The 13,583-nt window shown below is 42.2% G+C and overlaps 1 protein-coding gene across 5 annotated transcripts in view; it reads left to right on the plus strand.

The window, feature by feature from the left end:
- Positions 1 to 1,852: 1,852 nt before the first annotated feature.
- ARK2N (arkadia (RNF111) N-terminal like PKA signaling regulator 2N) overlaps positions 1,853 to 13,583 on the plus strand; it is a 76,662-nt gene continuing 64,931 nt past the window's right edge. The window contains exon 1 of one of the 5 annotated variants that reach the window (XM_070627586.1): positions 1,853 to 2,148. The gene's annotated coding sequence lies outside the window, so the exon portion shown is untranslated. Of the gene's footprint in view, positions 2,760 to 13,583 lie in introns of all 5 variants that reach the window. The other 4 variants (XM_008534503.2, XM_008534501.2, XM_008534500.2 and 1 more) reach the window with 4 other exon arrangements.

Raw genomic sequence — 13,583 nt, forward strand, 5'->3', positions numbered from 1 at the left:
ACAGGAGGGCAAATGTTATGAAGGGAGCAAACAGGTGCTGAGATGGGCAGTGGGGTGCTGGTTTAGTTGTGTCAGAGGAGTCCCCACCTCTCCCACCCCGGAGGTCCCACAAGGCCTGGCGCTGTGCCACACGGAGCTGCTCTTTTCATCAAAAGAGAGACCAATACATACTGTTGAAAAATTTAAAACTGTCCTTTGCATTTATTTCCACTTTTTACTAGAAGTTACAGACTTTCCATACAGAATGGGTGTCAGAGGAATCACCTGATTGCAAAGAGGCAGTGGGAGCCCAAGACAGAGGAGCCCCAGTCATTCACCCACGGGGGCAAATGGCGGCAGTAACACTGTATGATTCAGCAGTAACACTGCAGATCACCCTAGGCGTGGACATGTTTGTAGGACAGCGTGACCAAAGGAGTCTTGGCAGGCATTTCGGTAGAGGCAACAGGATGGAGGGGTAGTAAGGGTGGTGGTGATGTAGTTGGTGTCTGGGCTGGTTTTATGGAGATGGGATTTCAGGAACTTGGAGAGCTGAGTTCGTGATGCATAGGAGATTCTAGGAGACAATTCCAGGGCAGAAGCGGGATCAACGGCCCAGCCCTTCGTGCTCCTCCAGAAAGGGAACAAAGCACTTGCTCTACGTAGCAATCTGACTATGGTGGTAACAGGGATATTAGTAATTAGGATATCAAATGCCCCAGCCTCCAAAAATATGCACAGTCCATTCACTGTAGGGAACTGACGTGTTGGTATCAAACAGGAAAAGGAGCCCAAAGGGTACCTCAGTAGTCAGGGTCCTCCTCCAGGATCTCTACAGCATTGATGAGATAAGACTGTCAAGGAGTTATTTTAAAACGGAATGTATTAGTCCACATTCACTCATTCCAAGACTGACAGCTGTGATGTTAGTAGCTGCTTATTTTTTTTCCTCTTTTTCTCCTGAATGAGCCTGGGTTCTTGTGACGCCCCGCAATCTCTCAAATTCCTTGACGACTAAGGTAGCAGAGAAATAAATGAATAAATGAAAGAATGAACAGGCAAAATAACATACATAGATGAAACGGTTATCTGGCACACCACGATCTCAGGGAATCTCGAGGAGGCGGTTGGTGGTAGCGGTTGGAGAAGGCAGGCTCTGTCTGTGCTGGAGTCCAGTCTTGCCACTTACTGGTGTGTTACCATGGGCATGTCACTTTACCATTCTGTGCCTCAGTTTCCACCTTTGTCACCTGGGGCTAGTAATACTACCAAACTCATAGGTTTGTTCTAAGGATTAAACGAATGAACCCATTTAAATGCATAGTACAGTGCCTGGCACATTGTAGGCATTAAAATAACAGCTAGCTATTATTATAAAATTATTTTACCAATTTACTCATTTAGTCAGGGATGGAAAACTCCCGGGCCCGTAGGGAGGCAGCATAAATGAGTAAACTGGAGGAGCTGAAGGGCCTGACCTAAAGGGGACACCGACATTAATGGAAGTGTGGGACCAGCCCTGTGATTTTCAGAATGTCCTCTTGAGGAGCATCACCCCAGGTCCCAACATGGCGTGAAAAGGTAAAGACCTTTTATATTTTCTCCTCAAGCCCTTATTTATTCATTTATTTCTCCAAGTCCTACTTTTAGGGAGCGCAGGCCTTTGGCTAGATATTGAGTTGGCAAGTTTGTTCTCAGCACCTCTTCTTTCTCAGCCCTGCACCCGCCAGGTGGCCTGCGCCCACCTCACCTTTCTTTGGGTCCCACATCCAGCAAGTTTCTCCCGATCCCAGACCTCAAGGAAGGGCCTCGAAAATTCATAGAGTGCGCCGGTGCGTCACCCTTCCCAGGGTGAACCGAAAGTCAGAGGAGTGACTCTGCAGAGGTGGAATTTGGGGCGTCTGCAACGCGCGCAGGGGCGGAGCGGGGTCTCCCTGGAGGCCCCTGTCTCACCAGCAGGTGGCGGTCTATCTGCGAGGCCTGCAAGATTCCCGTCCAGAAACTTGAACGGGATGGTGATGCCACCCCAGGAGAAGAGCACAGTCGAGTCTCCCCGAGCCGAGCTGTCGGCGTCCGTGAAAAAGTGGAGAGAGAAGCGAGCGGACAAGCTGCTGGAGTGACTCAAGGATTCAGACACCACGAGCTTCATTTGGAAAGGCTTCAGGAGGGGTGAGTAGTGAGCAGCGCACGGCGAAGGGAGCGCTGTCCTTTTCTTAGGGCATTGCCCTTGGCTTGCATTGACTGCCTTTCCCAGCCGCTGGGAAAGACATTTCTGGAAGGGAGCTGCGTGATCAGATGGAGGGAGCGCGAGAAAGAAGCCGCGAAGCCGGTGCCGGCGCGCCAGGCGCTCTGCAGCGGGAGGAGCGCGTGTTTCCTTCCGCCAGATGGCGCTGTCTGGCTTCCCTCGGCTTCCCGCTCCAGTCCCTGGAGGCCCTCGCCGCAGCGGCCGCTCTAGCCGACGGACACGGGCTCTGTGGTTCCGGGCGGAAGTGAGGCGCCGAGCGGAACGGCCTCTGGTGACATTTTCTCCGGGCGGCGCGGACGAGTGAAGGCACTTGGTGGTGGAGGCTGCGGAGGCGGCGCGATTAGCTTTTGCCCCGGCGGGGCTCTGACCGCGACCCTCTGCTCGCCGCCGGGGCTTGTGCTGAGGAGGAGAAGGCGGTGGTGGCCGTCGCGTCCCGAGTCACCGAGGCCGGGAGAGTCCCGGCCGGGAGGTCGGTGCGTGCCCCGACGGGGCGTGCGGAGCGGGCGAGGAGGCGCGGAGCCGCCGCGGAGCGCAGGTGAGGCGGGAAGGGGCGCAGGGCCCCGGCCCGGCTGCCGGTCGAACCGTGGGACCGGGCGGCGTCCGGGGGAGGGGTCGCAGTGAGTCGGAGCGGTGCGGGCCGCGGGGAGGGCTCTGCGGCGTCCGGGCGCGGGGGTCGTGACGGGGGGGGCTGCCGGGCGCCGGGCGTTCGCGCTCGGACGTGGCGGGACGCTCAGCCCCGGTGGGGCTAACGAGGGGGGCGGACAGCCCTGACCCCTTGCTGCCCGCCCGCTGCTGACCCTCGCGTTCTCCCGGCCGAGTTGGCGGGCCGAGCCCCCCCTTCCCTGGGCCGTTGGGGCCCGGGCAGGCGGGTCCCTTTTCCCGGGGGCCGAGAAGAGGCTGGAGGGGCCGCGCAGGGCAGCGGCTTTGCGGCCCTGGAGTTGTCTTCACGCAACTTTGCGGCGCCGGGGGCCGCCGGGGAAGCGGTGGCGGCAGTTCTGCCAACTCCGCCAGCCCCGCGAGCCGGGGTCTGACGCCGACACCTGCCCCTACTCCTGGGAGCCCGGGCGGCCGCCGGGGCCTAGGAGAAGGGAAGAGAGGCTTTCTCAGCTTGGCGCCGCCTGCCTCTCGGCGCTTCCACTGCCTTCGGTCGGCAGACGCCTCTAGTCAACGGGAGGGATGTGTCAGTCGCCAATATTGACCTCTTCTAGCGAGTTTGTCAACTTTATTTGGAAAACCAGGGAGGATGTAAACTGTTAAAGATCATCGTCTTCTCTGACTCTTCCCAGAGAGAAGTCTCTTCTCTTCCCCAGTAGCACTTCGTGCTCTACTTTATTTCTTGTAGCGCCCATCTCAGCAGTCCCCCCAACAGCCCCGCCCGTCATACATTCTCCCTTTTAAATCGTCCTCTCCGCTGTCACAGGATAGATGCTCACAGGTTAAAGGAATGAACGTCTGTACTCGTTCTCCCAGATTGAAGCGCTGGAGCACTTGATGCTTGGATGAGCTTCTGCTTTCTGAATCCTTCCGCCCATTAGGATGAAAAATCCCACTGATGATGCTTGGTCAAGGTTGGGCCTCTAAATTACAAATACATCTGGCAGTTTTGCTCAGGCTGTTATTGTGTAGTGTCGTTGGGCCCTTGCTAACAGTTAGAATCACTCCCTTTCTTCTAGGATATTTTAAGGATGGAGTCTATTAACTTCCTAATGTTTTGCTGATCCTGGCAATCTGGATTCCTCCAGTAAGAGCATTGCCTTTTGGTTTAACAAGCATTTTTAGAGGCCTGCAATTGATAGTTATTACGTGATGTCCTGAGGAGTCACAGTGTTAAGTAGGAAGTGTAATGTTTTGGTTGAGTAATCTGGCTGATACGATGCCTAGTTGAGTGCTTTATGCACCGTAGGTGCTCAGTAAATATAAAGTAATGGATTAAATTTGAATTCAGGAAACTAAGATGGAATTTACTGCCTTGACCAGTGCTACTTTAAAAAGAACCTTAGTGAAGTTTCACGCGGTTCTATTAAATGCGAAATATATTTTTAGACATTTCTAAATCAGATTCAGAGTGCTTCTCAGTACCACTGTAATCTTAAAACTTCAAACCATGTCTTTTTCGTAATGTTAACATAGATGTAAACTTCAAAATAGGTGTATAAAATGTGAAAGGGAAAAACTTCAAGGGTGGTTATACTTAGTGCATCAGCTAAATATGATTCCTTAGTGGAAAATTTTTTCTTCTGACATCTTTTTGTGAAAAATGGCATGGACTGGATTTTGGAGCTGGAAACTTGCCCTATTGTTAGCTTCATAAATGTAGTTGTTATATTACTAGTTCAAGTTTATATTACCTTTAAATGCGTTTATGAAAGAGTGTCATAATAATACTCTATTTTATAGTCTTCATGATTAATCCACGACTTGTATGTTAAAGGTAAATTGAGCTTTAATTTAATGCAGTTCTGTTAGAACTGAGTCTTCAATGTATGTCCTTCAAACCTTTCTGTTTCATAAGTGACATTGGTACCTTAAGTCTGTTTTATTACATGACTAGTAACTTCTGGGAGCTTGTGTTGTCACTTATTATTCCAGGGGTTGTTTTGCTGGGATCTTCAGTCTTACGGTTTTATTCTGATGTATGCATGAATAGACTTGACTGATGGGCGGTTAGAATGTTTTTGTTTTTTGTTTTTAAAATTTGGAACTGGTATATACTAGAGACTCAAACCCTACATTTATAACTTTGATAAATCATCTTAGACGTTCCTAATTTTCCTGCACTTAACTAGAGATATGAATACAATGTATATTTATGTTTACTAAATTGACAGTACTTGAAAAAACCTGTAAAAGGTGAAAAATAATTGTACTGTTAATGTGTATTGTTTTGAACCATAATGATTTCAGCATTCTCTGTTATTTTAGGAAAGCGTTTGGGCTCAAATAAAGTTCCTTGCGTAGCTGTAATTATGTAGTAAAAATGAAACAAACGTATTAATAACTAAATAAAAAGTTATGAGACTATAGAAAGGGAGACAAGCTATTGAGAAAACACAGAGGACAAAACATTTGGGTGGAACCTTTTTATTCTCATAACATGAATTTGTTGATTGCTTACTGTGCATAATAGTGCTCTGCTTGCTAATGCTATAGTGGTGAGAAAGACTGACAAGGTCCAGATGGTAAAGGACTTAAACACATTTAAACCTGAGGTGTCAGATGGATTTCCAAGTGGGCATTCCAGGCTAGGGAACAGCCTAAGTGAAGTCATGAGTATCACTGAGCTTAAATGGTTAAGTGTGACCAGTGCCGTGAATTTCCAGAGGGACACGTAGGGTAGATGAAGGGAGGGCCAGGTTGTGAAGGTACCTTAGTCTGCTGATGAGTTACTCATTTTCCTCTTTTAGGGGAAAAAACTCAGGTGGAATGTGAAGGACAAGATAGGCATTCCTTTTGAAAGATTTTTCTTTATCCTTCAGTGAGTAGAAATTTTCTTGGTTTTATTTCTTTATTTTGGGTTGATTATTGATCATCAGACTAAAGTAGTTATTTTTCTTGAGTTGTCAAATTCCAGTCTTAAATTTAGGTTTGACTCTTGTCATGAAACTTTTCTGAATCCTTTTAGCCTTTATCTTTAGTTGTACCTACTTTCCTTACTCTTTCAGGAGTCATGATTGAACTTAAGGGAAATAAACAGTGTTTTCTGCTTCTTTCTGGGCAGCTTCTCAGCAGAAGTGGGATTGATGGTCAGTCAGTTCTCACACTCTGCCTACAGGTCCTTGTGGTAAAAGGAAGGAGCAGGGTGAAACTAGAAGTGTCTTACTTGTTTTATTCTCTTCTGTGTTCCTGAACTAGCTTAGGAGAGGAAATGTGTGTTGTATATATTACACATATTTATTATAACATATTAGTAGCAGCCGATAATAGTAAACGTGATTTTAAAAAACTGTAAAATGACCAGTATGACTCAGATTTCATGATTTCCTTATTTAGGGTTTGTGGCTTTAATTTACACTGTTTAAATTTTGTTTCTATTCTCTTTCATGTGTTTATTCAAAATAGGGACCCCATTCCTCTTTGCTCAGATTCTGACACTTAATAGCCAACTGATAGAGGGTATAAATCCTGAGTATTAATTTGACTTTATTTAATTTTAAAACTACTCGGATGAGTTTTTCAAGTTAAAGGAAGATTAACCAGAAGTAGAAAGTTATCCACAGAACTTATTTATTTGTATATGGGAGTATTTATACCTGGTTAAATTAAAAATCCATTTATTGAGCACTTAGGTGCCAGATGGGGATGGGTACAAAGATCAAAGAAACCATTTCTGCCCAAGGAACTCAAATCTAGTGAACCAGATGATTTCTAAGTTTCTTTCCTGCTCTGAAATGTGGAGAAGAAAAGTAGGCTGTAGGAGAAAAAAGTATTGTCAAACAAAACAACTATAGTATGGAGTTAGTCTTTTTCTTTGTAAAATCCTTTAAAATAAGGTCATGGAGGGGGCTCGCCCGGTGTCCTAGTGGTTAAGTTCGCGCGCTTGGCTTCAGTGGCCCAGGGTTTCACCAGTTCGAATCCTGGGCACGGACATGGCACCACTCATCAGGCCATGCTGAGGTGGCATCCCACGTACCACAACTAGAAGGACCCACAACTAGAATATATACAACTATGTACTGGGGGGCTTTGGGGAGAAAAAGGAAAAATAAAATCTTTAAAAAAATAAAATAAGGTCATGGAAAATAGCATTTTTCTTTTCTTTTCCTTTTTTTTTTTTTTAAAGATTTTTTGTTTTTATTTTTTTATTTTTCCTTCTTCTCCCCAAAGCCCCCCAGGACATAGTTGCATATTTTAGTTGTGGGTCCTTCTAGTTGTGGCATGTGGGATGCTGCCTCAGCATGGCCTGGTGAGTGGTGCCATGTCTGCGCCCAGGATCAGAACTGGTGAAACCCAGGGCCACCGAAGCCAAGTGCATGAACTTAACCACTCGGCCATGGGGCTGGCCCCAGCATTTTTCTTAAGTAGGTCTCTAATTTTAAAAGAAAATGATCAGAGACATGAATGTTCCTTTTTTGTACTGCCAGTTCATTTACAAGATATTTTTTTCTTTGTGTAGAATTCAAGTCCATATATTAGTAAATTAGTTCTGATTGAGCAATAAAATTAAATCTGCTAAAACTTATTTATAGCCAGAGGCTGGCCCTGTGCTGTAGTGGTTAAATTCGGCGTGCTCTGCTTTGGCAGCTGGGCTTCGCAGATTTGGATCCTGGGTGCAGACCTACACCACTCTTCAAGCAATGCTGTGGCAGCAACTCACATACAAAATGGAGGAAGATTGGCACAGATGTTAGCTCAGGGCTAATCTTCTTCAAAAAAAGAGAGGAAGATTGGCAACAGATGTTAGCTCAGAGAGAATCTTCCTCACCAAAAAAAGAAACTTATAACCGCCATTCCCAAGAATGTGGATAAACTAGGATTGTACCTAGGTAACCTAGAAATTTAAGTTTTCATTAGTGTAGTTGACATTAGGGAAACAAGATACTGACCAAAGGGATCAGTAGAAGTTATTTTTCACTGACTTGTTTGTTTAAAAAAATAGCTTTTATGATGTCCAGAGTCAGCGTTTTGTCAGGTGCCTTGTAATTAGAGAAAGGTATTGTTGACGATAGGGATGTTGGGTGTGGACTAAAACTCTAGGAAAACAGGACTGTTTTCATTTCTGTATTAAGAACAAAAACCTCATGTGGTTAAGATTTTAAGCAGTATCCTGTCTGCCTTAGTTTTAACTTAGTGTAGAAGCATAGTTTATTCTTAAATCAACGTTTTTTCATCAAGGATTTCCCGTTATTTTTCTCCACCACAATCGCTTAAACAATTTGCTATGAGCCCGAGGGCATGTATAGAGAATAGGTTTTTGGCAACATTTATCTTGGGGACCTTAGGTCCCAGCACTTGGCGACCCATCTTTATGTGTACTGTCTTCTGAGGGAGATAGAAAATGGCCAGAGCAGAAAACTTGGAGGAAATCTAGAGCCTTTGTTTTCAGTTATTCTTGATTACACTCATGGTCCGTTTGAGTACTTAGAGGGTCTCTCATTAGCCACGGTCCATTCTTTGCGTTTGGTAACTTCCTTGGCTTCTTACTTGATGCTGGTTTATTCACAGCCCTGGTGCTGGGCCAGATAGATGTCGGTAGTGGTAGTATCTGCATCACGAAGTGATTTGAGCAGGCATTATCACTCTTGGTCTATTTATAGAGCTTATATCAGTGGCGAGAAGGTTGGCTGGCAAGCAGGCAAAGCTGCTCTCTTCCCATGTTGCAGTCTCACAATTTATATTTCAGTTCCGGGTAGGCCAAATCCATTCAGCTGCATTAATTTTTAGTGTTCCCTTTCTGTGTCTCCAACCTTTTAGCCCTCTAGTTTCTTGGTCAACTTCACTCTTGAAGAAAAAAAACCCAATTAACTATTATCACACTGAAAAATAATTAGCAGTAATTCCTTAATATCATATGATATTCAGATTTTCCCATTATCTCATAAATGTGTTTTTAAAGTTATTCAGATCGAGTCAAATAAGGTCTGTGCATTGTTTTGTAATCTATGGTTTCCCCCCTTCTTTTTCCTGGCAAATTATTTGTTGAAGCCACAGGAGTTTTCCCACAATTTGGATTTGCCAGTTACATTCCTGTGGTGGTGTTAAACATGTTCCTCTGTCCCCTGGGTTTCTTGTTAATTTGTATTAGGCTTAGAAGTTTGTTCAGATTCAGTTTCTGTAAAGTATATTCTCTCTCATTTTTCTTCCTTTAAGGGGGGGCAAAAATAATTAATTACTCATAAGTCTTCATTCTTAATGCCTTTCATCATTCCCATTCTCAATCTTTTATACTTTGTCTTGTTTTTGGCCTCTTCAGCCTCTTCCTTTCGAGAGCTAAGTGAAGGGAAGGGATGAGTTGCTGTGGAGAAAAGCAACTATTTCTACTATATTGTAATTCTGTTGGTGTTTTTATTTCAGTCCTCATCTTTGGTCCTGCCCTGTCCACATTATCCATGCTGCAACTTTTCAGTGGAAAAAGTAACCCAAATCCTGACAAATAATTGAAAGAAGTCCTTTGAAAGCAAAATTTGTTTTGAGATATTGGTGCTTATTTAAGATAAGAGAATTGTTGTCATTAAAGTAAGTTACTGTTTACTTACAAAAATTGGAAAAGTGGTTAGTTTTTCTATTTCAAAAGACTTGGGGGGCTGGCCCAGTGGTGCAGCGGTTAAGTGTGCACGTTCTGCTTCTCAGCAGCCCGGGGTTCGCTGGTTCGGATCCCGGGTGCGGACATGGCACTGTGTGGCAAGCCATGCTGTGGTAGGCATCCAACATATAAAGTACAGGAAGATGGGCATGGGTGTTAGCTCAGGACCAGTCTTCCTCAGCAGAAAGAGGAGGATTGGCAGATGTTAGCTCAGGGCTAATCTTCCTGCGGGGGGGAAGAGGGGGAAAGATGGGAATATCACTGTTGTATGAATCTTCTCCTAGGACTGAATGTCTGGGGAGAGGGGACTTCATTTTGATTTTTAGTGAGAAACTGCTCTTTATATCATATTTGTGTTGATGCGGCTTAAGATATTTAGTTTTGTAGTGTCTAATTTTTGCATCTTTATGCATAAATACACAATCACTTTATATACAGTATTCTAAATATAAGGAAACAGCTTCACTAAGCTATTAACAGTTGTGTCAGTTTTTGTCTTATGTTTTTATGTGGAAAGATAAAAGGAGAGTTACTCTATCAGAAATCATATTGATTCTCTGTAATGGAATATATGTGTGTGTGTGTATATATATTTTAAAGATTTTATTTCTCCTTTTTCTCCCCAAAGTCCCCTGGTACATAGTTGTATATTTTTAGTTGTGGGTCCTTCTAGTTGTGGCATGTGGGACGCCACCTCAGCATGGCCTGATGATCGGTGCCATGTCCACGCCCAGGATCCGAACCGGTGAAACCCTGGGCCATTGAAGCAAAGCGCACGAACTTAACCACTCAGCCACGGGGCTGGCCCCTGGAATATATTTTTATATACAAGTCAGTAGTACTATTAAGCAAACAAAGATTTCATTTGTGGTCTTGGTGAGCTTTAAAAATGATTTAGTTCATCAATTCAACAAGTATTAATTGTTACTTGTTAGGAACTATAACTGAAGTGAAGATAATTAACTTAATCCCTATTTTCAAAGGAGATTGTAATATAATGGGGCTGAGGAGCGAGAGTAAAAACATTTGCACAAATAACTTGTTTTTAATTGCTTTCCTCATAATGTGCTATTTTCCTCCTCCCCCATGTAAACTCTTAATTTCTTGGGCTTAAATTTTGTCAGTCATTGCTATATGTGTGTGTGTGTTTGCTTTAAAAACCACCTTCTTACAGCAGTATATTTGTGTACCACAGTCAGAAAAATAAGGTAACAATTGTTAGGTGCTATTTTTTTTTGCATGATTGCTATTATTGTGATTCTCCCCTACCATTAAATTGTCACAATAGCTATTCTGATATCCAGCTTCTCTAACACTTTATGATCTGTGACAGTTGCACACACCAGTAGGAAGTAGGCACACAGTATTGTTTGAAAGCCCTGCTTCATTCTAGTTTTATCTTCACGGGTTGTGATTTATCTCTTGGTCCCTGTCTCCTGTTCTGGTTTATTTAAAAAGCAAAACCAGGCAAAACTTCAAAACACCTGAATTTTGGCCTTTTTTTCTTTCTTTTTTTTTTTTTAAAGTTTCTAGGTGTAGAGTAGGCAGAGTTTGACAAAGAGCTAAGAGATTGGTTTCAGAGACCCACAACTGATTGTGAGGATTTTGTTTTTTTAACCTTGGTCCCAATTATTAGGGAAGTCACTTACTACTACTTTAAAAAGATGAGTTAGCAGTGGATGCAAGCTGTAATCTGTTTTATGTCATAACTGTCTTGGAGGCAGAAACTTCTGTTATCTTAGAGTTAGCTACATTGTTGGTGGTGGTCCCATGACTTTGGTTTTTTTTTAAGTCCCATCCATTTAAGAAGTAAGTATTTTTTACAAAGTATAGAAGCAGGCCAAATACTTTGATTTTTAGTGCTAGGAGAGTGCATCATTTTTGAGTCATAAATTCAGTAAGAGACATGTATAGTTGAATATTGTTAGCTAGCTAACAATTTGTGGATTTTGAAGCTAAGCCTATTAAAAAAATAGCTTTAAAAAATTTGTTTAGACTAGACTGCTGTGAGGCTATTTAGACTGCAACTCCCTTGCTTAATAACTCTTTCTTCCCTCCTTATGTGGCATAGTTTTTCTTTTATTGATTAACCATTTGGTTGCCTTTGGCATAATTTTAAGTGCAGTATGGAAAACTATACAGTTTTCTTCAAATATAAATATACCAAAGAAGTGGTGGTTGTGTGGTTTCTATAAAATGAATCAAAGCAATTGTTGTTTTGTTTTTAGGGAAAATTATCAAAGGAGCAGTCTTGTCTTCTTAAGTGTAAAATGAAGATATGCCTCGATTTACACAAAAGCTGTGTTCTTGTATATTTGTGGGCAAAACCAAATTATGAAATGACTTAGTATTTGTTATTTAAACATTAATAGCTTGTACTAATTGAGCCATAGATCTAAGCAAGAATATGGCATACCATTTGCATATCCTGTGGCTGCTGTTTTGAAAAAATAATTCATTTTTAAACCCTTTATCAATATTATGCATATCTGAATGGCACGTGTTATGCTAATGATACATTTGTAGATTAAATCAGAGCTGAAATAAATGTTAACTGCTCTCATAGCAGAGTTTGTCCTTAAAAATTTTAAATGGTTTGGAAATTGTTAACAAATGTATGGGATTTTAAAATGTCAATTTTGTAAAAATCAAAGCATTCTTAAGATTTTATTTTAATAAAACATTTTATTTTTAAATGGTATGGGACTTGTTAACCACAGGACCTAGTGAAATGTCTTTTTGCTTGATAAATACTAAGCATAAGTATTTGTTGTTCAACAAATATTGTGTCTGCTGTGTGTTGGGTTTTTTCTAGGTGCTGTGGGTATAGTATTCAATGAGACAAAGTTCCTGCCGTCTTCTATCTTATATTCTATGAAGCAGACAGACAGTAAATGAAACACATAAATAAGCAAGGTAATTTTAGACACTTTAAAAAAAAAGAGAGGGGGCTGGCCCGGTGGCCAAGTGGTTAAGTTTGCGTGCTCTGCTACGGCGGCCCAGGGTTTTGCTGGTTCGGATCCTGGGTGCGAACACAGCACCACTCATCAGGCCATGTTGAGGCGGCATCCCACATGCCACAGCTAGGAGGACCCACAACTAAAATATACAACTATGTACTTGGGGGGTTTGGGGAGAAAAAGCAGACAGAAATAAAAGATAAAGAAGATTGGCAACAGTTGTTAGCTCAGGTGCCAATCTTTAAAAAAAAAAGAAAAAGAAAAAAAATAGAGAATCATGAGGTATGGGCAACAGGAGGCATTCAGTGCATTTAGGGAAGGCCTTTTTAAGGTGAATTTGAATTGAGACCTGAAATATAAGAAAGAGCCAACCTCGCAAAGAGCTGGGAAGTGCTTTTCTGACAGTGGGAACAGAAAGTGCAAAATCCTGAGTCAGAAAAGATCTTGGTGTGCTGAAGACTTTGGAGCCTAATGAGGCAAAATGATGTTGAAATGAGATTTGAGCAATGTGTACCTTGTAGGCTTTAAAAAAAAATTCAGATCTTATTCTAATTGTAAGGAGATGTGTATAAAGAAACCGTGGTTCTAAGTAGGGACCAGTCTTTACCTTCTTCATTGTAAAATGTAGATGTGCCTTGATTTACACAGGAGATATATTCTTATATATTTGTGGGCAGAACCAAATTTTAAATATCAAATTTCAAATAGGTTAGGAAAACTTATTTTAAGTCTGCATTAAAATTTTGTCTATTAAATGTGTAACCTAATTTGTCTTTTGTAAAGATCCAGATCTTCAGAACTTTGATTTTGGTTAAGGGCGGCTACTTGTGTAGCATGATCTAGTCTTAGGTTAAGAAGCAGGTTGGAAATTCAGAAACTGTTCTAAATATATCTATCTAAATCTATCTAAATATATCTTGGCCATTGACCTACATATTCTTTTCTTAGAAATGAGGATTATACATTTCAGGTTAATTATAAGCAATAATTAATAAAAATAATTAAAATGTTCTGAAAACCTAAATAGAATTGTTTAGATAGTTGTCAGTGTGAGTAGACCACTTATTCTGTGTATCTTTTTAAATTCAGCTTTTAAAAATGCCTCCAAGTAAGCAATAAAACATTCATTGATTTCTTTTTTTAAATCATTAGTGACTGA

The sequence above is a fragment of the Equus przewalskii genome, chromosome 7 (genome assembly GCF_037783145.1).
Source record: "Equus przewalskii isolate Varuska chromosome 7, EquPr2, whole genome shotgun sequence".
NCBI lineage: Eukaryota > Metazoa > Chordata > Mammalia > Perissodactyla > Equidae > Equus > Equus przewalskii.